Raw genomic sequence first — 23525 nt, 5'->3', positions numbered from 1 at the left:
GCGTTTGCAGGCTTGACCGATTTGACTCTATTACATATGTGATAGAGTGTTCCTCATTTTGGGATATGGCCATGCCGGTGTTCCATTGCCATTTAAGAACATCATGGATCCTCTTTGAGTAATTGCCTGATGGACCCCCTTTGAGTCATTGCCTGATGGATCCTTTTTGAGTAATTGCCTGCTGGATCCTATTTGAGTCATTGCCTGATGGATCCTCTTTGAGTTATTGCCTGATGGATCATCTTTGAATCATTGCTGTATCAGAGAGTTCCCTATCTATCATGACTAGTTTATGTCGACCACTGGAACAGTGTCCACTGATACCGCATTCAGCTAGCATTGTAAGTATATCAACACCCCATATTAAATCACAGGCGGTGTTCAGCTAGCATTGTAAGTATATCAACATCCCATATTAAATCACAGGCGGTGGTTAAATCGAAAATGAGCTTATACGGATTTCCTTCGATGTTCTCCAAACATGATATACTGGCAGTGATGAAAGAGGCTAGCTGGGTCCAAACATGATATACTAGCAGTGATAAAAGCGTGCTAGCTGTATCCAAACATGATATACTGGCAGTGATGAAAGCGTGCTAGCTGGGTCCAAACATGATATACTGGCAGTGTTGAAAGCGTGCTAGCTGGGTCCAAACACGATATACTGGCAGTGATGAAAGCGTGTTAGCTGGGTCCAAACATGATTTACTGGCAGTGATGAAAGCGTGCTAGCTGTATCCAAACATGATATACTGGCAGTGATGAAAGCGTGCTAGCTGGGTCCAAACATGATATACTGGCAGTGATGAAAGCGTGCTAGCTGGGTCCAAACACGATATACTGGCAGTGATGAAAGCGTGTAAGCTGGGTCCAAACATGATTTACTGGCAGTGATGAAAGCGTGCTAGCTGGGTCCAAACATGATATACTGGCAGTGATGAAAGCGTGCTAGCTGGGTTCAAACATGATATACTGGCAGTGATGAAAGCGTGCTAGCTGGGTCCAAATATGATATACTGGCAGTGATGAAAGCGTGCTAGCTGGGTCCAAACATGATATACTGGCAGTGGTGAAAGCGTGCTAGCTGGGTCCAAACATGATATACTGGCAGTGATGGAAGCGTGCTAGCTGGGTCCAAACATGATATACTGGCAGTGATGAAAGCGTGCTAGCTGGGTCCAATCATGATATAATGGCAGTGATGAAAGCGTGCTAGCTGGGGTTTCCTTCGATGTTTTCCAAACATGATATACTGGCAGTGATGAAAGCGTGCTAGCTGGGTTTTTTGTTCCGAAAGTCAGACAATACGTCAGACAATACGTTTCAGAATATGGCTGCATATTAGGTAGAATTTATTGGGCGACAGGATATTTTTTTGTACTTACTAGGTTATCACAGTGACCGGCGCCCATTCCTGTAGTATTTTTATGTCTCGTGGCGGGGTCCTTCCTGGTGCCAATTGTATGTTTTAGTTCCGAAAGTGTAAAACAAATATTTAACGCAGAATTGTTATCCACAGGCTCGTCCATGTTTTTCTGTTACTCAAAATGGTTTTGATATTCCAAAGTTTCCGATGGTAAATTCGAGTAACAAGAAGCAGGTGTTTAAGGCTTAATACAAAATGAGCACTGTCTGTGTGGCTTATAACAATTTTGCCTTGATATTAAAGAAACGGTAAAAGTGTTTTTGGATTTTCTTTAATTCTGTGAATAGTTTGCATAGTATAGTGTGTTTTTTTTACATCTGCTTTATAACAGAGCTGTGCTGGTAAAGCTATCAAAATAACATGCTTTGATTTGCTTTAAAGAAACCTATATTTGTGTAGTTTCGGGATTGTTTTCTTGGTACATTCATTAATTAATAATGTGCTAATCTGTCCACATATGGTCATACGGTTTTCGAGTGCTTAACATTTGTCCCAAGACTGGGTTATCATTTATTCTGTTTCTTAATTGTCGACCAAATTATGTCAAACATACTTTGCTAAAATATGATATTTCTAAATATTACTTAAACATTCATTTGAAACATTTATTGTGGATCACAAGAAGTTGTTTGTGCGTGTTCTCGGTTGCTTTTTAATATAACTGTCAAAGGAAAATCAAACTGATAAAAATGCATCTATTGTATGCTCTATGGTTGCCATTCTTCATCTGGATAAGCGGTCCAAAATCAGCGCTGCAGTGCCTAGGTAAGAAAATTTACATTACGTGCCTATTAAAGTTCAAAGTATATTTATATAGAATCAATCTCCCCGAAAACATCTGACTACTTGAAAGCTAAGCACACTAAATCCCAGCCGTAATTAAAACTGCATGATTGGTTCAAGTGTTATTTTTAACATATATGGTTTAATTAAGTTTTTTTAATAGTTATTATTCATTTATAATTTTCTTAAATGTGTGGTGTTTTTTATTAAATTGAAAAAAGACAAAATAAATATAAAAAAACCTTCCATTTGTCGGAGAATGTTACTTATGATTGTGGTTGGGAGCTGAACGCTGCTAGGGATTTTATATAGGACTAGACCATACAAATTCAGGAGCCGTATTCATCAATAATAAACTCAAACTTGGACTCAAACTCAGACTTTGACTCAGACTTAGACTTACTAAAGACAGACTCAGGATTCGTATTCACGAACGCATTTGGAAATAGACTTCAATAAGATTGTGTTTTTTTAATGACGTCACGACTAAGCGAACTCTCAAGTAGGGAAAACGCGCCAAATAGTGTCAAAAATAGTAGCGGACATGTTTGATATAACTTATTGAATGGAGTGTTTGGCAGTTGAAGACAGCGAAACGAAGCGCCAGCAGGTCCAGATTGGTCCGAGCCAGAGTATGTTTTTAATGCGCTGGTTCGGGACCGCTGGAGCCTTCTATCGGCGAGTATAAGTGGCTCGGAGCCGAACAGATTTTGGTTATTCGAAGAAAAAAATGGGACGAGGTGTCGAGCAGAATATCAGTGTAAGTTATATGTTATTATCGTATCTGTCTTGTAGTTGTAATATTTTATTTAATAGCTTACTTTTGGATTTGCTACCGATGTCGTTTTTACTAGCGCCGAATATTGCACTATGTATACAAGGGGCATAACCACTCAGCAAATTGTACTTACGGATTTCGGATGTGATTGTGGAATGTGTTTTAGTTTCAAACATTTGTTATGATTTATGGTACAGTTGCACGTTCTTTGTTTCCAAAATTTGCACAAGTGAATTGTTATTTAAGTATTAAAAATGAATATTTGTGGTTTCACGGATAAGTTTACCATTTAAGGAGGTCTATTGTTTTAGTTTTCATCTCGTACCCTGTTAGATTCGTACCCATGTGTGTTTTATTCGTATCTGATTACAATCTGCACATTTCCAAACGAACTTTTCATTTACTACACGTTTACATTGATAACTATAACCCTGTATGTCGTTTATATTAAACTAATCGACAGTCATGATGTCAAACATGAAATGTTATGTGTTTCATAAATATTGCTATACATCATACAATTGTTTTAATTAAACTTTCAGAGAATTTGGTGTCGCAAAAACTGGTGAACAGTGCCAGAAGAAGTACCAAAATTCCAAGGCTCGGTGTAAGTTAATTACTTTTTTTTGTTATGCTTTCATTTAATTAATTTTGTTGAAAAACTTATCAATTGCAATTAGTTTGTTTCAATATTACTACATGTCAAACCTAATAAATTTAACTTAATAATAATTGTCTAAATGCGTAATTGAATTAGTGTTATAAAAAAGATCTGACACTTGTCAATTCATATGATTATGATTAAACTCATCAAGGAAATATGTAGGTAAGCTCACCAAAGGTGCACTAAATAACAATATTCATGAACTCGTTCACAGATATATGGTATGAATTGGCAACTTGTATCAGAATCTTTGTTTGTTGTAAATATAGCAGGGTTCGGTATTAGACAATTAAAATAAAACATTAAGATCATTAATTTTAGATCGGCAAATGAAGTTTGTGCATTTAAGGAAGTATTTCTATTCCTTTTTGTTAGATACTTTAAATCTCTTGACTATTTCAATTTTGTTGTTGAGTTCATTTATTCAAGGAATGAGTGCAAATACAAACATTGTATTTCTTGGTAATCAACTAATTATTATTATTAATGAGCATAAGTGTATGTGTGTAAGTGTTTTACGAAGTTATATGTTTGAATTAATTTTTGCGGTTAATTTTTGCAGCTTCTTCATATGCTTAACAAAGCAGTGAGCGTGCCACAACAGCCAGCAGTGAAGAACATATGGTAAATAAATAGATTATCATATATATGCAAACCATTAACCATATGTATAGAACATTGAAAATGCAAACCATATGACTTATATTGTATGCATCACATTCAACACAGTATACAATTTAATAGAGATTCACCCTTATATAAAACAAAATAAAAGAAAAAAAACATGCATTTAATTAACATTAAACATTGTGTTTGAAAGTTAACACTGGGATTATTATACATTAACTTAAGTATAGTATATTAACATTAGTTGTCCATTTTATTGCATTGAAAACATCACTGGATTAAATTAATTTAGATTTTTTAAGTGACACTATATTTTTTTCATGTGATTTCAGAGTGTACCAGTCATGAAAGTAGAGGCATGAAGTGGAAAGAATGTAAGTTTTGGATATCTTTTAATTTAGATTTCAAATTGTCTAGAACAAATCTTGAAAATTAAATATTGGTAAACTTAACACTTAGATAGCTCTAATTGAAGGTATTGCAGTGCATACAATTTATTTAGAGTTAATAATTAACTTGCATGGATGGAATTCCAGTTCTTAAAACTATACTGACAATACTATCTGACAAAGCAAGTACTGTATAATATGTTATTATGTAATATGCAACAAAAGTCATGCATTTGTTGAAACATAATTAGCATCAAATATGTTAAAACTAAGTACCAATGCATAGTACCAATGCATACATAGATTATGTGATATATATATGTATTAATTTTTTAACCTTTGAAGATCATAATATGAGAACAAGTCCATTTATACAAATCACACTTTTTATCCATTTTTGCAGCGCTCACAAAGAAGACCGACAAGAGATCACAAGCCGATACCTTAACAAAACTTACAGAGAAACCGATGGGAAATAACTAAGAAAAATTAGAATAAGAAATACAAAAGTTGACTGTAGAAATTGAAATAATACATTTGGAGAAAAAGATGTGTTTAGTGTCAATACGTGACCAAGTGCTATAACTCTGACATGTAATATACTAGTAGTAGATTTATTCCCCTTTTTGTAATTAAAAGGATCTTATTATTTTTTGTGCAACTACTTCATAACTCTATTATTTCTAAAATAGATAGTCTATATTAGAAATAATAGAGTTATGGAGCAGTTGCACACAAAATAATATAAAAAAAAAATAATTCAAAAAGGGGCATACTAATATTTCTATGATAAAAATATGATTCTATCCCTTTTTGTACTTATAAAATTCCAGTCAATATTTGTGTGCTTTAAGAAATGTAGGTTAAATATTACATTGGTCATTGTTTTATGTTACTGACAGATAAAATACATTCTACATTCAAAGAGGAATATTAGTTGAATGCGGTGTCTTGGGACACTTCTTGATATTATTTGCTTACAAGATATACATCATTGATAATAATAAAATTCTTCATTCAATGAACTGAATGAAATTCCAGAATAATGGTAGATACAGTAATGTGAATTTGAAATTAGACATCAACAAATCCTGGCATCATGCTTTCGCCCTGGCCAACTGGCAGTGAACTTGAGTGAAGCTCGTTATTCTGTAGCTGGCATCATACACAGCCTGTTAACATAAAACATGTTATATTACACTAACAAAATAAGACATATTTTTGTACATTTTTTCTTAAGTATTTGATAAAATGCTGATAAAATGCTGATAAAATGTTTCCTATTTTGCTAATGACAAACTGTTAAAATAAACATACAGTTGTTTCATTAAATATTTGTGTTTAAAATGAAGTTGTATCAAAGAAAAAGGATTGCATTTAGACTTGCACATAACTGACTGTTAAGCCATACATGAACGTTGATGGTGGGAACGCCCTTTCGCCCTATGTAGACTTCTACATGGTTCACTGGCTTCTTGATATGCACATGCGTCCAATCGATGCACCCCAAAGTACTTGTAAAACCGGAAAGTTGATCATTTAAAATTGACCAATTTTTTGGAAAACTTACGATATTAATAAGTAAATAGATATTGATATAAATGGATTGTGATCGGTGCATTTATGTGCATTATATTGAATGAAAGTTCTGCCTTATGTCAGAAGTGATGCAATATGCTGATGTGTCTCAACTTGATAATCAAAAATAATGTCATCGTTTTACTATTGATTGAAAATGCAATAATATATGCATTTGAGAATAAAATATTATTTCTGTTGTTGAGTGTTTTATTAATTTACAAATAAAGTGCATTACAACAATGCACTTGCCATCAACAAATGCATATTCTACAGCATTTGTCGCTAAAAAACATTTTGTATTGGAACTCAATTACAACATAGACAGACACAAGGACAGATGCACATATGGATTCAGGTGTACCCTATATCTTCTTAGCAGGGTGTATAATATACACATTAATCATAGCACCTTTTTTAAAATTAATAAACATTAATTCACATTACATTAAAGATCAAGAATAAAAAAATAATTAAATAATCATCATAATTTATATTGAAAATGTTTGGAGAAAAAAAGGTCCCCGATGTAATTTCGAACCACCGAATAGTCGGTGAAATATAATCACGAGCACCGATGCGCTACCAACTGCGTCATGGCACAGTGTAACTTTTGTCGGCATATACATATCTATAGGTAAACTCCTACATCTATAAATAGATTTGTAATAGTACTGAAATCAAAATTTATGCATAGTAAATGTCTTGTAAACGTTTTCCAATAGGTTTCCCTTTTTAGAGAATATCCATTATTATACTTTATGATACATGCAAATTAAATGTTATTACTTTTTCATTCAAACAACAAGTATTATCCATAAAATTAGTGCATGTTCTCGTTCATTAAGTTTGGAGATTATTTTCACGAAAGACAACAAACAAACGCGGAGAATTATGAATTTGACAGTTGTTTACAATAAATAAGAACAATTGCAAAATGCACACATCGCAAATGACTCACGTATCAGCGATCGCACAAAGTTCTTGTTTTGCACGAACGGCGTCGTACCAGCTGGAAATTTGACAACTTCAACTCCTTAGCTGTCAAAATATTATTGACCTGTGCACAGGTCTACATAGTTCTGGCTACCATAACTTTAAATGCCGCTTTTTTATGATTTTTGCCACGTTGCTCGGGAAAGTACACACTGCCAGGGCGACCGGAACTGGCAGAATCCGCATCGTATTGCGGCTCAACTATTCCTTGCAAATATTGCAAATAAATACGATTCCCGGTCGGGTTAAACGATACCGTTTGTAAAGCTCAATATCCCTATAAATCTCCAAAGCGTTGGTACGATCTAGATACACTCTTTCAATAATATTATTATTATTACGCAAGTAGCTCGTGCGGCGGCCATTTTGTAAAGTAAACGCTCAAACGACGTTACGTCATGATTGTATAGCGTAAGTCTAAACATTGTAGACTTAGCATTTGAGACTTATCTTACTGAGTCTGAGTCTAAAACTAACCATTTTATGTTTCGTGAATTAAGTTTTTTAAGGCTGAGTCTGAGTCTGAGTCAGAAACTGGAGCTGAGTCTAAGATTTGAGACTTACGTAGATTGGTGAATACGGCTCCAGGAGTCAGACTCTGTGGCTAATGGGTAATGATTAAGTTTAACGGGAGCAAGTGTGCCAGAAACGTACGTAATACTTCCTTACAGTTTTAAAGAATTAGACACGTGTTTTGTATGGTATTGACAGCGTATTGCTTTATTGTTTTCTTTTTTTGGGCTGTAAATAATAGCGTTTAACTGTAGAATCATATTAATGTAAAATGAATTCGTGGACAAACAACATAAGACAAACAAAAAACCCAGATAACACTATGTTATTAAACTGGTTCATTTTTCACAGTGGCACAGTAATAAAAGACTTATAATTATGAATATAACAAGATTTCGCTATGATTTATTCTAAGATGATTTTTTTTTCAGAGTTTGACAAGTGGATCACGATTCCTCAGATCTCTCAATACATATACCTGGTGACTTCCTCAAATCACTCATATGACCAGTGCAGAGGGACATGTGGTAATGAATTCAATGGAACAATTGCTATCCAACGAACAAATTTTACACATAACTTCAAATCCGTCCTCGTGGACAATGCTACATATTACTATTGGGCAGAAGCTAAGAAAACATGTGCAAAGCTAATGGATCATCTTAAAACGTTTGGAAATTGGAACTGCTTGAAGATTGCGCACTGCCTTTGCGAACAACCTGTAACGCAAATAGGTAACATGATTGACACATATACCTGGTTTTAAAGCAAACCGTATTTTGGGAAACAGAGCAAAGACACCAAGCTGGTTATTATTCTAGTATGCAACACATATAAGGCTGTTTATATGAACTCATGCATTGGCATATCCCCCCCCCCCCCCCCAAAAAAAAAAACACACAAAACAATAAGCATAACAAAATGTTAAATAACCGTATGGTAACATAGATTTTTCTGCAACAATATCTATTCAAACGGCAAACGACCCATAAAAAGAGCATTTTGTATCTTATTAAATCTGTAACCACACCACATTAAGCGTTCACATTTTGGCTATTGCTATAAGGTACATTGATGCGTTATGTTTTAACTTAATTTTTCGAAATATTGTACGAAAATTTCGTTGATTTTGAGTGTTTATGGGCTTTTAAAGAGAGAATCAAGATCTACCAGTTAGTTTCACTGATAAGTTTAAAGTGATATTATGGACATCTAACAGTTTATAGGTGTCTATCGCAACCGTTGTTTATTTTTTGTGTTTTTACTTCATATACACTGTATTTGTTAATGCAGCATCAACATACTAAGACAATATTCCGGAAAGAGAAAAATAATGCATTTGAATATCAACCGTACTTTCGTTTTGACAACTGACGACAGAATCTAAATGTAGTTTTAGTGCAGATTCGTTCATACGACACAAAGACACTATTTTGTTTTTCGGCTTACAGGACTCACCAGTCATGTAAAATATCGAATATAATATATATTTTTTATAAACAACTGGTAGCATGATGAGTTGCAGATAATTGGTCGGTAACCACATTTTAACTTACTCTTTTGACCTGTTAATTCTATTCAGCTCAATTCAACAGTGAAAAATGCCCATAATATTACTCAAACTTATATATAAGTATACTGTTTGAACATTCCGCCCTGTATAACGTCGCCGTGCGTAGGCTCATGGTCTAGCACGAAAATGATATGACGGCGACTAAACTGGGGGTCCTTGATCACGAAAAAAAACGAAATTGAGTTTAACCCATTTATGCCTAGTGGACTCTCATTTTCTTGAAGCGTAAGCTTGGCGGTGTATCTGCACACGCCGAAATATTACTGGAAAGAATTTGGGAGCATTCTGCTTGGATAAACATATCACATGACTTAGAACAATGAATGTAATACAAACACAATTGTGAATAAAATATTTACATTCATATAAAAACAAAACATATTGGTAAATGTAAACATACAAGTAATGTACCGAATGCCATAATGGGCGATAGAGAACCGCCACAAGGGTAAACAATGATTACCCACCGAAGGGTAACAATGGTTTCCCACCGCCGATTGAAATCGGACAATGACAAGCATATAAACTATGAGTAAAATAACATTAACTGGCAAAAAGAATGTAAAAATAAACATTGCATACTAATGTAACATGAACACAAATTGCTATTTTTACATATATACACAGAAGAGAGCTGCTGGCTGCAGCATAAAATGTCAAATCTGCTTAAGTACAAAGACAACATGGCGACCCTTAGAGCTGCTGCCTTACACCGTCAGCTCATATGATTGTACGTTAAAGGGAAGAAATATGGTGAAATATATCGCCAAAAGCTGCTGCTTTAAACCATAAGCTTTGAGCGTGTACTGTAATAAGTAAAATAATTACTAGGAGTTGCTGCCTTAAACCGTCAACTCGCATATGAGCTTGTGAAATGAGGAAAAGAAAAACGAGAGCTGCTGCCTTTAACCGTCAGCTCCCAGGTTTTGGTATGGTTGCCTAATGTCCAGAGAGTTGCTGTATAAGCACAATATAAGACCTATATGGGGAGAGACTGGGTCGTATATATTTTAGGTATGCTTGTGATTTCCATCGACCCAGTTGCTGAATTTGTGATGGAGACATGTGGTTGCTATGTGCGTGAGTTGCGCCCCCAATACGAAAAGAGTGAGCTGTAAAATGTTTGGGATCCAGGTTTGATGCAACTACACATCTGTATAACAGTGCTCGGAAGAATGTAGTTGAAATGGCCTCGCCGTTTGCGAAACGGAAAAGTGGACCAGGGTATTGTGGGGCTATACGTAGATAACGTAATACCGCCCGGATAGGGCACAACTGTTTGCATGCCTGACGGGATAGTGGGATTGTGGCACAGCGGCCTTGTGAATGCTTGTAGGTATTGACCGAGACTGATATTCCAGAAACTATTGAACCGTTGTATGTAAAGGATACGTTCTGTCTTTGAATAACATTCATGAAACCCATAGAGGAAGTTGCTAATTCGCCTAATCTAAACAACCCATAGAAGGCGAACAAAAACATAGTTTGTATGACTCTCTCATCCTTCTAAATTGGATCAATTTATTCCCAAACTTAGGAATATTTATTTCTATATTTAAAATATTTCTTACAGAAATTCACTTAAGCAAACAGCGCAGATCCCGATGAGACGGGCATCATGCGGCGTCTTATCTGGGTCTACTCTGTTTGCCAAGGCCTTTTTTTCTAGACGCTATGCATAAATGGGTTAATCTCTTCAGCATTTTCCTTTTGTATACGTTTATTGTTTCTTGTATTTATGACATGCATGGAATAAACGTTAATTATGACACAGAATTTACAATATTAAATTATTCAGCCTTCTGAATTCTTATTAAAACCACTTGGTACAGTTGATTTCTATGTCAGACAATGGCATGACTCCGCTCCTTAATATACAATCATACTGTTTAATATATTACAACAACTGTTGTCGATTTGTCAGCATGTGAATGGGATGCCGTTTTATCAACAGATCTTATCTTAGCGGATCTTATCTTAAATCCTTGACTTACGATTCACTAATACCCGTTTTATGAACGCCGTCGTAAGTATCGAGTCGCAGCTAAGATTTTAGTTAAGCGTAGTTAATCTGGAAAATCGCGAACCAGTCGAAAAACCTCACACGATTTCCCGCGTTTATGTGAAAAAAGCAAAACAAGATGGCCGACAACGTAAACAGGGGCAAGTAGTTAATGATAGTTATGATTTACTAATAGTAGTACTAAATGTAGGGATATCATGACTCATGTTTTTAAATATTTTGGCGTTTATGTCTGTCAATTTGTCTCGTAATTGATAATGAGTTTTTATTAAATTCATATCGTTATTTTGCACCAAAGAATCGAAATGTTTTATGCATTTATTTTATGTATTTATTTTCTAAATTCTAGTTGCAAGTACTGTTATAACGAAATCATATTTTCCCGCGTTTGGAACTGTCAGCCTTTAAAATGACAAATCGTTATTGTGTGTTTGTATCTAATGTTTTTGGCAGAAGAGTATTCGAGTATCAATTAATACATTATTTCTATGCCCCACATTCGAAGAAAACAATTTATTTTTATGCTTGTTTTTAGAGTATGTATCTCTCTTTTCAAGGAACATTCTGATCTTACACATTTCCGCTTCTTTCGCTATGTATTTGTTTTCGTACTTCTTCTTATACTTCGTACTTCCTACAGGCAATTGCTGACTATAACATGAAGGCCGATATAGGCAGACATGGACACTGTCGAGTCCGTTTCCTGTGAAGAACCAGTACTTGGTGTCTATGGAGGAAATAATGAGAATGCTCCCCGCGTATGGGGGCGAACCCACGAACTCCCGATCGCTAGGCAGACACCTCATCCACTACACCACCGCGATAGTATATACGGATGCCTACTGTATATTTATTTTCGGCATATAATTTACTTTATTACCCAGTGTACATAGCTTTAGAATTAATTTTCAATTGTAAACACAAACCTGAAAACTATCACTCAATTTCAGAGTGAACAGCATTTGATTGTGTAGCCCCCAGATAGACAAAGTTATCAAGAAATGGATGGACGTTAAGGTATATTAACTAATGAAATCTCGTGACCCTTAATTACTGACTTACTCATACCACAAAATGATTGTAAAAAATTCACAATGTCAGTCACATGTAAGATTTTAAAAATGAAAGTTAGACTGGGAGCAAAAGGTTAATTTTGTACTTTGAATTATACATAAAAACATGTATAATGAATTTGCACGGAATAATCATTAGGAATAATCATTGTTGTGTATTGTGTGTTTGCTGTTTTCTATTGACACATTCCAGTCCAGTTCATGCATGTAAAATTGTAAATATTTTTTAACATATTATGACATATATTTACCATTATTAATTCTTATATTTAGGTATTTGGTATCCATTCATCACTTTTTTCGTTCAACTGTGGAATGTTTGAATTTGAACACTATGTACTTTCTTTTCAGACGCACAACAACAACCATGTGTCCTCTTGGTCGTGAAGCTTCCCATAAAGTTTCATTGAATTCCGGTCATTAGTTGCTGAGAAATAGCCCGGACAAGAATTGCATTATATGTACAGTTAATGGAAAATTTCAAAGGACCATAACTCTGTGAAAAATCATCCGACCAGAACCCGCTGATAATATGCACATCTCCTCTTGGTAGTGAAGCTTCCTATAAAGTTTCATTGAATTCCAGTCATTAGTTTGTGAGAAATAGCCCGGACAAAAATTTTGCACGGACGGACAGACAGACGCACGGACGGACGAAGCGGCGACTATATGCTCCCCCCAAAATAAATTTTGGGGGAGCATAAAAAATGTTAATCACATTTCACAATACCAATAGTAAAAATCAATTGAATATTATTATTTTTTTAGTAAATACAAAAAAGTTATTTTTTTTACATGGACTTGTAGAAAATAAATTAACGAGTGTACATAAGCTAAAATAACATATTGGATTACTTATGTTATTTTATGAGTCATATTCATTCATATATAATCATTATAGGAAATCCGCGAAACAGCGCATGTGAGGCGCAGTCAGATGAGCCAGTAAGAAAAAAAGATGTGAGTTCCATGAAAATTAAAGATTAACTTATGAAGTGTAGATCATGAATGTGTAATGAATGAATCAACAATCCATCTTAACATAAATGATACAATTCATTCTCAATAATTTTTTATATGAATCTATTAGTTCCAACAGAACCTTGTCTGATGTGCAGTATACACAGTACATGCTCTTTAAAGAACAAACAGAAACCACATCTCTTTATGTTACAATGTTAACCTTTTATTTCATCACTTGTCTTACAAATACAAATTTTATTAACATAAAATGTATTTTATTTTCAGATAGTGTTCCACTTCATTGTTCCCTAGCTGTAGAGTTGTTGAAGAAAACCCTGTATTGTTATGTTACAAAGATAATTAAATAAAGGAGTAGAATTTATTTTCCCTTTGTTATAATATAAAGGAAACATGTAATCATCGTACGCATTGCATAAATGAATATTGTAAAAAGTGTGTCTTTAATGAAAAAAATCCACAAAAGAACGGCAGAAATTGTCAATATCCACACTTTTACAAAGATGTTGACCACACTTGACCGAAATGCAGCAGCTCATAGACAAGAAATCATTAACTTATTAAGTTATTATGTATCATTAGCAGAAACATAATGACCATCTTTCATCAACAAAGAGTCAAATATTGAATATAAACACATGTCGCCGAACATAGACAGACCACAATGACTCACATATAGCACTTCGTGCACATGTGAGCATAAAACAGCAACTACATAAAAAAGTTAATGATGTGTTGTCCATATAAGCTGCATTTTGGTCCTGTTGTGGACTGTGCACAACGTCATCCACTTCCTGTGCCTCAGTAAGTTGTTCAGGCAGTGGCACCTGCTAATCTAAGCATAAGTTGTGCAGGCGCATTCATGCAGCCACTGCTTGACAGCACTTATCGAGTCTCATGAATAAACAACCGCCAGTTTTATGTAGACACCTGTCGATAGAGAATAACAATCAATATTAACTGGTGATTTAATTACAATATCCATTTTATTATCAATACTAATGATTATTATGCATTTTATTTAATTGATTAACATCTTCAGATATTAATTAAATTTAAGATTAAAATGGGTAAAGAAATAAATTCATTAAACAAAATTTGCAATTATCTACGGCATCCATTTTTATCAACACATGCACGTGCATATGAAAGCAACTTTTAAATCTGTATCAAATGTTTTTTTAACTACATGTGTCTCCTTCACTGATGCCCCCATGTCACGTTGAGATACACAAACAAGTCCATCAGTCATTAAAAGACAAATTTATTCAGTACAAACAACTTGTGTATATGTGCTCAAAACTTGAAAACAATTAACAAAACAAATTTAATTACACATTTGTGTACAGCTACAATTCATAAACACATTAAGGTCATTCAGCAGTTGCTGTTATGCAAAATCCATCCACATATGAACAGACAGACACAGAGGACGAACAGGTGCAATGCTTAACTCTTTCAGTGTGGGAACCGAATTTTGAAGGCCTTTGCAAACAGTTTGGATCCAGATGAGACGCCACAGAACGTGGCGTCTCATCTGGATCCAAACTGTTTGCTATTCTGAAAGTATTTTTGGAAAAAAATCGAAGAAAATGCTAATTTTAGAAATTCAGCAGACGACATTTTAGCAGACGACAAATTTCCCAGCATGCAAAGGGTTAAGGCTTCCCACGGTGTACGTTTACTAAATTGTTATGATGTAGATGTGACGATTACAATTATGCTCTAAAAAGTATTAAAGGCATAAAGCATCACACTTTTTATCCAATATTTTGTGGGGAGATTTATTTTGTGCTTATTAAATGGTGTCTTATGTTGATTAACTGAATGTGTTTAACTGTTTTGAACTAAATAAACATACATGTAGTAAGTTTACATACCTAAATCTACTCTTTGGCAGTCCAAAAGCCCTCTCAACCACAATACACTTGACTGGGCATTGTTGTACCTATTGTTCATAGCCGAAGTCCCCCAGTAGAGGTCCCTTGTGGGTTTCTTTCAGAAAAGTCTAAAAACAAATTTATAATAAGCTAAGTTTAAGTTGGAACAATCATTGATTAAACGGTTTATGAAGGTAGCTATAGGATGCTCGCAAGCTTAACGCAATCTTAAATTCATTTTAATTATAAATTTTACATTGATATGCATATTTTATGTCTTGTACCAGTGTGTACAAACATACAGAAATATAATTGAACCTTTTATGTTGTTGAAAGAAATTAAAAGTTAAATTATGTATGCACATTAAACACATTATATTTTAGTAATGTGCAATGCATTGATGTAAACAAGAGCACCGCATAACGGGTGCCACGCTCGGCTGCGAAAACTTGTCAGATTTTTTTTAGAGGTCACAGTGACCTTGACCTTTGACCTAGTGACCCAACAAGAGATGTGTTTGTCAGAAACACAATGCCTCCCTACTGCGCTGCATTGAAATAAAATTTCTATTTATCATTTGGCAGGTATAGAAATCATCTCCCTTTAAAGGTTATTACTTCCCTTGAATTTTGTCCAAAACAACATCATTGACAACGAAGGCCTGTAGTTTAAAAGAGATCATAGCCAGAGTTGATTTTTTTCTTTTTCATAAAATAAGAGTTGATCATGTATCTATGGACATAAGTCGACAGGTATGTAATGAACATCAAAGAAATTATAATTATATCATTTAAAAAAACTTTGACTAATCAATCATTTGGGTTATAAATAATCAAAATAATAAATCTGTACAGCAACTGTGAAAAGAACTTCAATTCTTGGTAAGGAAATATTATAATATGAGATTTACAATTATATAAATTACTTCCCTTGAAAATAATTGTCTGTAACAAATCTCTATTTTTAGTAGCTAATAATAAAAAGCCACTACCGTGACTGTAGATTCACCACTCAAAATGTGCAGATCTATGAGATACACATGCATGCCAAATATATAAAGTGGCTATGTTCAATATTGAATATTTTTCTCCCTTTTTAAAGCTTATTACTTCCCTTAAATCTGTATTTTTTACCGTAGACCGTAAAGGATGACCTTGACCTTTTACCACAATGTGTTTGTCAGAAACACAATGCCGCCTACTGCGCCGCTTTGATTTATTTAACAAAAAATATACGTGGGCAGGTCACATAACTGTGTCCATTTAAAGCTTATTACTTCCCTTTCCTTTGTTTTTTGCACCCTAGACCTTGTAGGATGATGTTCACCTTAGAATCTTACCACTCAAAATGTGCAGCTCCATTGATACACATGCATGCCAAATATCAAATATCATGCTTTAGATACGGGTGACGGATTACGAGTTATTGCGTTGAATGTATAAGTATGGAGTGGGAAACAACTTCGAACAATTCACTGCGATAACAGTGAGCAGTCGCTCCTCTTTGAATGACGAGGTAAGTTTTAGACATTGATGACATGCACTGTACACTATACACTGGTATGCATATGCTGTTATGCAAAATTAATAAAATTATTTACTTTATGCTATGTATTCAGCGCGTTAAGAAACAAGTGTGTCGCTCAACAACAACGTCAAGTTCTCTGCGCGATTCCAGTTGTGCCAGTATCAGTAAATGAACGAGTATATATTAACGTACTTATCTTGATTAAAAATGATGAGTTAGAAAAGGATGTAAATGATAAATCGGCATCTATTTTGGCACCACAAAAAAGTTTTAATATGTTGTTGTTGTTTTTTCAACATATTTCGCATTATTTTAAAAAATCGGCCAATGTAGTGCGATTCAGATCCTTACATATCAGTAAAAAAGTGATTACCGTTTATTTCGTTATAAAATTCGCTTTTTATCTCGACTATAATCGCTGCTTATGGTCTTAGTGGATCCTTAATTCGGTCATCCCGCTTATAAACTTCGTGGCAAGTAAAGTCGAGATATAGAGCGAATATTAATACGTAAAAAAACGTTAGTAACTTCCACGCGGATAAGGCTGGAAAGTGAGCGACATTTAAAAAAAATTAATACAAGTTATACAATTGTCTAACATCACTTAAATATAAGTGTAATAAATACGAATATAAGGCACACGAGAAAGTTGAAGCACAGTTCTCTGATGACTGTAATCGGGTCGATGGTGTGGTGAAAGAAGTTGTACATCTTGGAAAAGGCACGTAAATGGTTGGACTGTAAGACACGCAACCAAGATATTAACCTATTTAAACCTAGTGAACCTTCATATCCTTCTAAATTGGATCAATTTATTCCAAAATTAGGTATGTCTAGTATATTTATTTATATAGTTTATATATTATTGATATAATATTTCATACAGAAATTCCTTAAAGCAAACAACGCAGACCCTGATGAGACGCCGCATCATGCGGCGTCTCATCTTGGTCTTCGCTGTTTGCAGAGGCCTTTTTTCTAGACGCTAGGCATAAATGGGTTAAGACAGAATGATCGTGTTGACAACGATATACATTTCCAGGAAGAAATGATTCACTTTAAATATTTCGCTTTTACGGTATCGCGATTTGAAGATTCTGATGATAAAATACCATCCATTCCCAAACGTTTTGACTGCACTTCGAATTTTCAGATGCTTAATGACTGCAAACGCAGTCGCCGAATGAACCTTTTCCAAATTGAAAATTCTGGAAAAAAAACAGTCAACGAGCTTCAAGCACGATTGAATACGTATTGCTAAACTCAATACATTAAAATGATATGATGGGCATTTTTCACTGTTGAATTGAGCTGAAAAGAATTAACAGGTCAAAAGAGTTAGTTAAAACGTGGTTACTGACCAATTATCTGCAACTCATTTTGCTACCAGTTGTTTATAAACATATATTTTATATTCGATATCTTACGTGACTCATCCAGTCCTGTAAGCAAAATGATCTGTAAAACAAAATTGTGCCTTTGTGTCGAATGAACGAATCTGCACTAAAACTAAATTTAGGTTCACATCGTACATGCATGACTGTTGTCAAACGAAAGTACGGTTGATATTCACATGCATTATTTTTTTCTTTCCGGGATATTGTTTTAGTATGTTGATGCTGCATTAAAAAATATAAGTGTATATGAAGTGAAAACATAAAAAAACAATTGCGATAGACACCTATACACTGTTAGATGCCCATAATATCACTTTAAAATGATATGATCCATGTGTAAAATAATTGTTAAATAATAACATCTAGCTGTTCAAATGATGTTGTAGCCAAAGCAACTAAATAATAAGTTTAATCAGAGACGTAGACCTACGTCTCTGGTTTAATATATCTCTGAATGTTATAGAATCCTAGAATATAATAATTATTGTATATGGTGTTTTATTATTTTATTAATAGTGAGAACGTGTGTGACATTGTGCTAAAATTGAATATAAACACGTTCTTATCAGGAATCAAAGAATATATTGGACTACTATGCAAATATATTTATTTGCACATGACAGCAAATGAGAGAAATAAGTTAATGTTTTGTTACGCTGTGCAAACAAGACCTTAAGTGCTTTGACGTATAAATAAAAGACCATGGTTTGAATAACAAAATGTTTCTTGACAAACATTGAAACATGATCGTTAACGCTTGAGCGGCTTTTTCGAAATTCATGTTGCAACAACAAACTCGTTCAACAAATGAGTAGAACCGTCACATCTGCAAGCTTCTCCTTGAACATCGTTAATTTTAAATCTGGCATCATAGCATTTGTATTGGTGTTATCAACCGAAACATTGGGAAAACAATGTTAACAACCACTATACATGTTAAGGGCAAGTGATCATAGCTTATACAATATAGGACAGAACCCACAAAACGAAAATTAAGTCATAACATTATTAAAGCATTGGCCACGGTATTGGAATATTGAAAGTATTAAGGAATAAAACCGGTTGAAGTCATTCCAAACCATACGCTCAGCAAGGACTAAATCACAAACATTCAAGTAACGCTCTTTTTCACATAACAACAGAAGTCAAGGGGAAATTAAATTAAATTGTATTGCAATCAAATCAACCAATCTTTAAATATAAACATGATCAACTAAATCACAATTTTACTAGAGTCCTGTGCCCGACCTTACGTGACATAACAGTACGTCAGAGTCCTGTACCCGACCTAACGTGTCATAACAGTACGTCAGAGTTCTGTACCCGACCTGACGTGTCATAACAGAATGTCAGAGTCCCGTACCTGACCTTACGTGTCATAACAGTACGTCAGAGTCCTGTACCCGACCTTACGTGTCATAACAGTACGTCAGAGTCCTGTACCCAACCTTACGTGTCATAACAGTAGGTCAGAGTCCTGTACCCGACCTTACGTGTCACAACAGTAGGTCAGAGTCCTGTACCCGGCCTTACGTGTCATAACAGTAGGTCAGAGTCTTGTATCCGACCTTACGTGTCATAACAGTAGGTCAGAGTCTTGTACCCGACCTTACGTGTCATAACAGTACGTCTGTGTCCTGTACCCGACCTTACGTGTCATAACCGTACGTCAGAGTCCTGTACCCAACCTTACGTGTCATAACAGTACGTCTGTGTCCTGTACCCGACCTTACGTGTCATAACAGTACGTCAGAGTCTTGTACCCGACCTAACGTGTCATAACAGTACGTCTGTGTCCTGTACTCGACCCTTAGTGTAACAACAGTCCGTCAGCGTCTTGAACCCGACCTTACGTTTCATAACAGTACGTTAGTGACCTGCACCTGACTTTACGTGTTATAAAAGTACGTCAGCGTCCTGTACCCGACCTTTCGTGTCAAAACAGTACTTCTCTGTCCTGTACCCGGCCTTAAAGGGATCTTTTTACGGTTTGGTAAATTGACAAAATTGAAAAAAGTTGTTTCAGATTCGCAAATTGTCGGTTTAATTATGATATTTGTGAGGAAACAGTATTACTGAACATTTGCCATGGTCTAATATAGCCATTATATGCATCTTTTGACGATTTAAAAACCTAAAATTATAAAGCGTTGCAACGCGAAACGATTGAATAATTTGGAGAGTTCTGTTGTTGTCGTTTAAATTTGTGAAACTACGAAGATTGCTTATATAAGGTATACAATACACAACTTATGTATGCTTGGCAGGATAGCGCAGTTGGCTAATGCGATTTTACCTCAGGATTACGGGGGTCACTGGTTCGAGCCCTGCTGCGGGCTACTTTTTTCCTTTTTAAATTTTATTTTTGATTTTTTACTTGAGCTTTAAAAAATTAATGGTTACATATATCAATATAAAGCATTTAATGACAAACTTCAAAACATGCCAAAATCTGTGAAAAGGCCCCATTAAGTGAGATAACTACCGGTATACTTCAGCGGCCTGTACTCGACCTTAAGGAGCCCATACACCATGCACGTTCGACCACGTTCTGAAGAATATGCAAAACGGGATGTGAACTTGCTTGAACGTGTACTTTTGGTAGAAAAAAAACTACAATATGATTGAATGATGTTCATACACAGTTCGCGCTACGTGCAGCTCGTTCCTATCCCGTCCTATCCCGTTGCCAGTCCGTCTTTATCCAGTTCAAATTTGGTCAATTTTCCCATTTCCCCCGTTGGTATACGGTTTCCAGTGAGACCGAGCCCGTCCTCAGCCAGTTCGAGCACGTTCGTACGCAGTTCTTCTTTATTGGCTGTGCAGCGGTAACTCGTTCAAAGGCAGTTCTATTTATTTACACGAAACAAGATCGTACTTGAGACGTAGTTCGGACGGGGTCGGTCTGTCTGAGAACGGATTGGACGGACTAGCAACGGACTCGATCGGTGTGGCATGGTACAGGTAATTTCGGTCCGATTGCACTACGTTCTGGCTCGTTCCTTACCCGACCTTAGTACGACCTATCCGTTCTCAGTACGTCCATACCGTTTTCAGTACGTTGTTAATACGTTTAATTGTAGAACGGGATGAGCGGAAGAAAATTTTGAGTAGGCTCAACGTTCTAAAACACGTCTCCTTTCAACCCCGTTCCAGGCCGTCCACAAAGTTCGAAGACAGTTCGTAACACATTGCTACCACGATCACTCCGTTCTCACACAGTTCGAGCCCGTTTAGTCACATTTTTCAGAACGTGCTTCGAACGGAGTCGGTGTATCGGGGGTATTACGTGTCATAACAGTATGTGAGCGTCCTGTAACCGACCTTACGTGCCATACCAGTACGCCAGAGTCCTGTACCTGACCTAACGTGTCATAACAGTTCGTCAGTGTCCTGTGTTGTACCCTTCCTTTCGTGTCATAACAGTACGTCAGAGTCCTGTACCCGACCTTATGTGTCATAACATTACGTCAGTGTCCAGTTCCCGACCTTACGTATCATAACAGTACGTCAGAGTCCTGTACCCGACCTTTCGTGTCATAACAGTGAGTGAGCGTCCTGTACCCGGCCTTACGTGCCATAACAGTACGTCGGAGTCATGCACCCGACCTAACGTGACATAACAGTGACTGAGCGTCCTGTACCCGACCTAACGTGTCAAACAGTACGTCAGCGTCCTGTACCCCACCTTACGTGTCATAACAGTATGTGAGCGTCCTGTACACTACCTACCGTGTCATAACAGTACGTCGGAGTCATGTACCCGACCTTTCGTGCCATAACAGTGAGTAAGCGGCCTGTACCCGACCTTACGTGCCATAACAGTACGCCGGAGTCCTGTACCCGACCTAACGTGTCAAACGGTACGTCAGCGTCCTGTACCCGACCTTACGTGTCATAACAGTGTGTGATCGTCTTGTACCCGACCTAACGTGTCATAACAGTACGTCGGAGTCCTGCGACCGACCTTACGTGCTATAACAGTACGTCGGAGTCCTGCACCCGACCTAACGTGTCATAACAGTATGTGAGCGTCCTGTACGCGACCTAACGTGCCATAACAGTACGTCGGAGTCCTGCATCCGACCTAACGTGTCAAACATTACGTCAGCGTCCTATACCCGACCTTACGGGTCAAACAGTACGTCAGCGTCCTGTACCCGACCTTACGTGTCAAACAGTACGTCAGCGTCCTGTACCCGACATAACGTGTCATAACAGTATGTGAGCGTCCTGTACCAGACCGTACGTATCATAACAGTACGTCGGAGTCCTGCACCCGACCTAACGTGTCATAACAGTATATGAGCGTCCTGTACCCGACCTAACGTGCCATAACAGTACGTCGGAGTCCTGCACCCGACCTAACGTGTCAAAAAGTACGTCAGCGTCCTGTACCCGACCTTACGTGTCTTAACAGTACGCCATCGTCCTGTACCCGACCTTTCGTGTCATAACAGTGAGTGAGCGTCCTGTACCCGACCTAACGTATCATAACAGTACGTCAGCTTCCTGTAGTCGACCTTACGTGTCATAACAGTATGTGGGCGTCCTGTACCCGACCTTACGTGCCATAACAGTCCGCCGGAGTCCTGTACCCAACCGAACGTGCCATAACAGTGTGTCAGAGTCCTGTTCCCGACCTAACGTGTCATAACAGTACGTCAGCGTCCTGTACCCGACCTTTCGAGTCATAACAGTGCGTCAGCGTCCTTTACCCGACCTAAAGGTCAAAACAGTAGATCAGAGCCCTGTTACAGACCTTACGTGTCACAGCAGTGTGTCAGATTGCTGTACCCGACCTTACTTGTCATTACAGTATGTAAGCGTCCTTTTCTCGACCTTACGTGTCATAACAGTGTTTCGAACTTACGTGTCATTACAGTATGTCAGCGTCCTGTTCCCGACCTTACGTGTCATAACTGTACGCCAAAGACTTGTACCCGACATAACGTGTCACAACAGTGGGTCAAAGTACAGAACCCGACCTAACGTGTCATAACAGTATGTGAGCGTCCTGTACGCGACCTAACGTGCCATAACAGTACGTCGGAGTCCTGCATCCGACCTAACGTGTCAAACATTACGTCAGCGTCCTATACCCGACCTTACGGGTCAAACAGTACGTCAGCGTCCTGTACCCGACCTTACGTGTCAAACAGTACGTCAGCGTCCTGTACCCGACATAACGTGTCATAACAGTATGTGAGCGTCCTGTACCAGACCGTACGTATCATAACAGTACGTCGGAGTCCTGCACCCGACCTAACGTGTCATAACAGTATATGAGCGTCCTGTACCCGACCTAACGTGCCA

General features: G+C 36.6%; 1 long non-coding RNA gene across 1 annotated transcript; it reads left to right on the top strand.

Annotated features, from left to right (window-relative positions):
* The first annotated feature begins 3074 nt into the window (after positions 1-3074).
* Positions 3075-6445, top strand: LOC127862473 (uncharacterized). The gene is made up of 5 exons (XR_008040644.1): positions 3075-3178; positions 3530-3594; positions 4214-4275; positions 4611-4652; positions 5071-6445. It is a non-coding gene; the product is annotated as an uncharacterized LOC127862473 (long non-coding RNA).
* The last annotated feature ends 17080 nt before the right edge of the window (positions 6446-23525 follow it).

Source organism: Dreissena polymorpha, chromosome 16, assembly GCF_020536995.1.
Source record: "Dreissena polymorpha isolate Duluth1 chromosome 16, UMN_Dpol_1.0, whole genome shotgun sequence".
NCBI lineage: Eukaryota > Metazoa > Mollusca > Bivalvia > Myida > Dreissenidae > Dreissena > Dreissena polymorpha.
The sequence above is the reverse complement of the archived record's forward strand: the minus strand, read 5'-3'. Positions and strand labels throughout refer to the sequence as shown.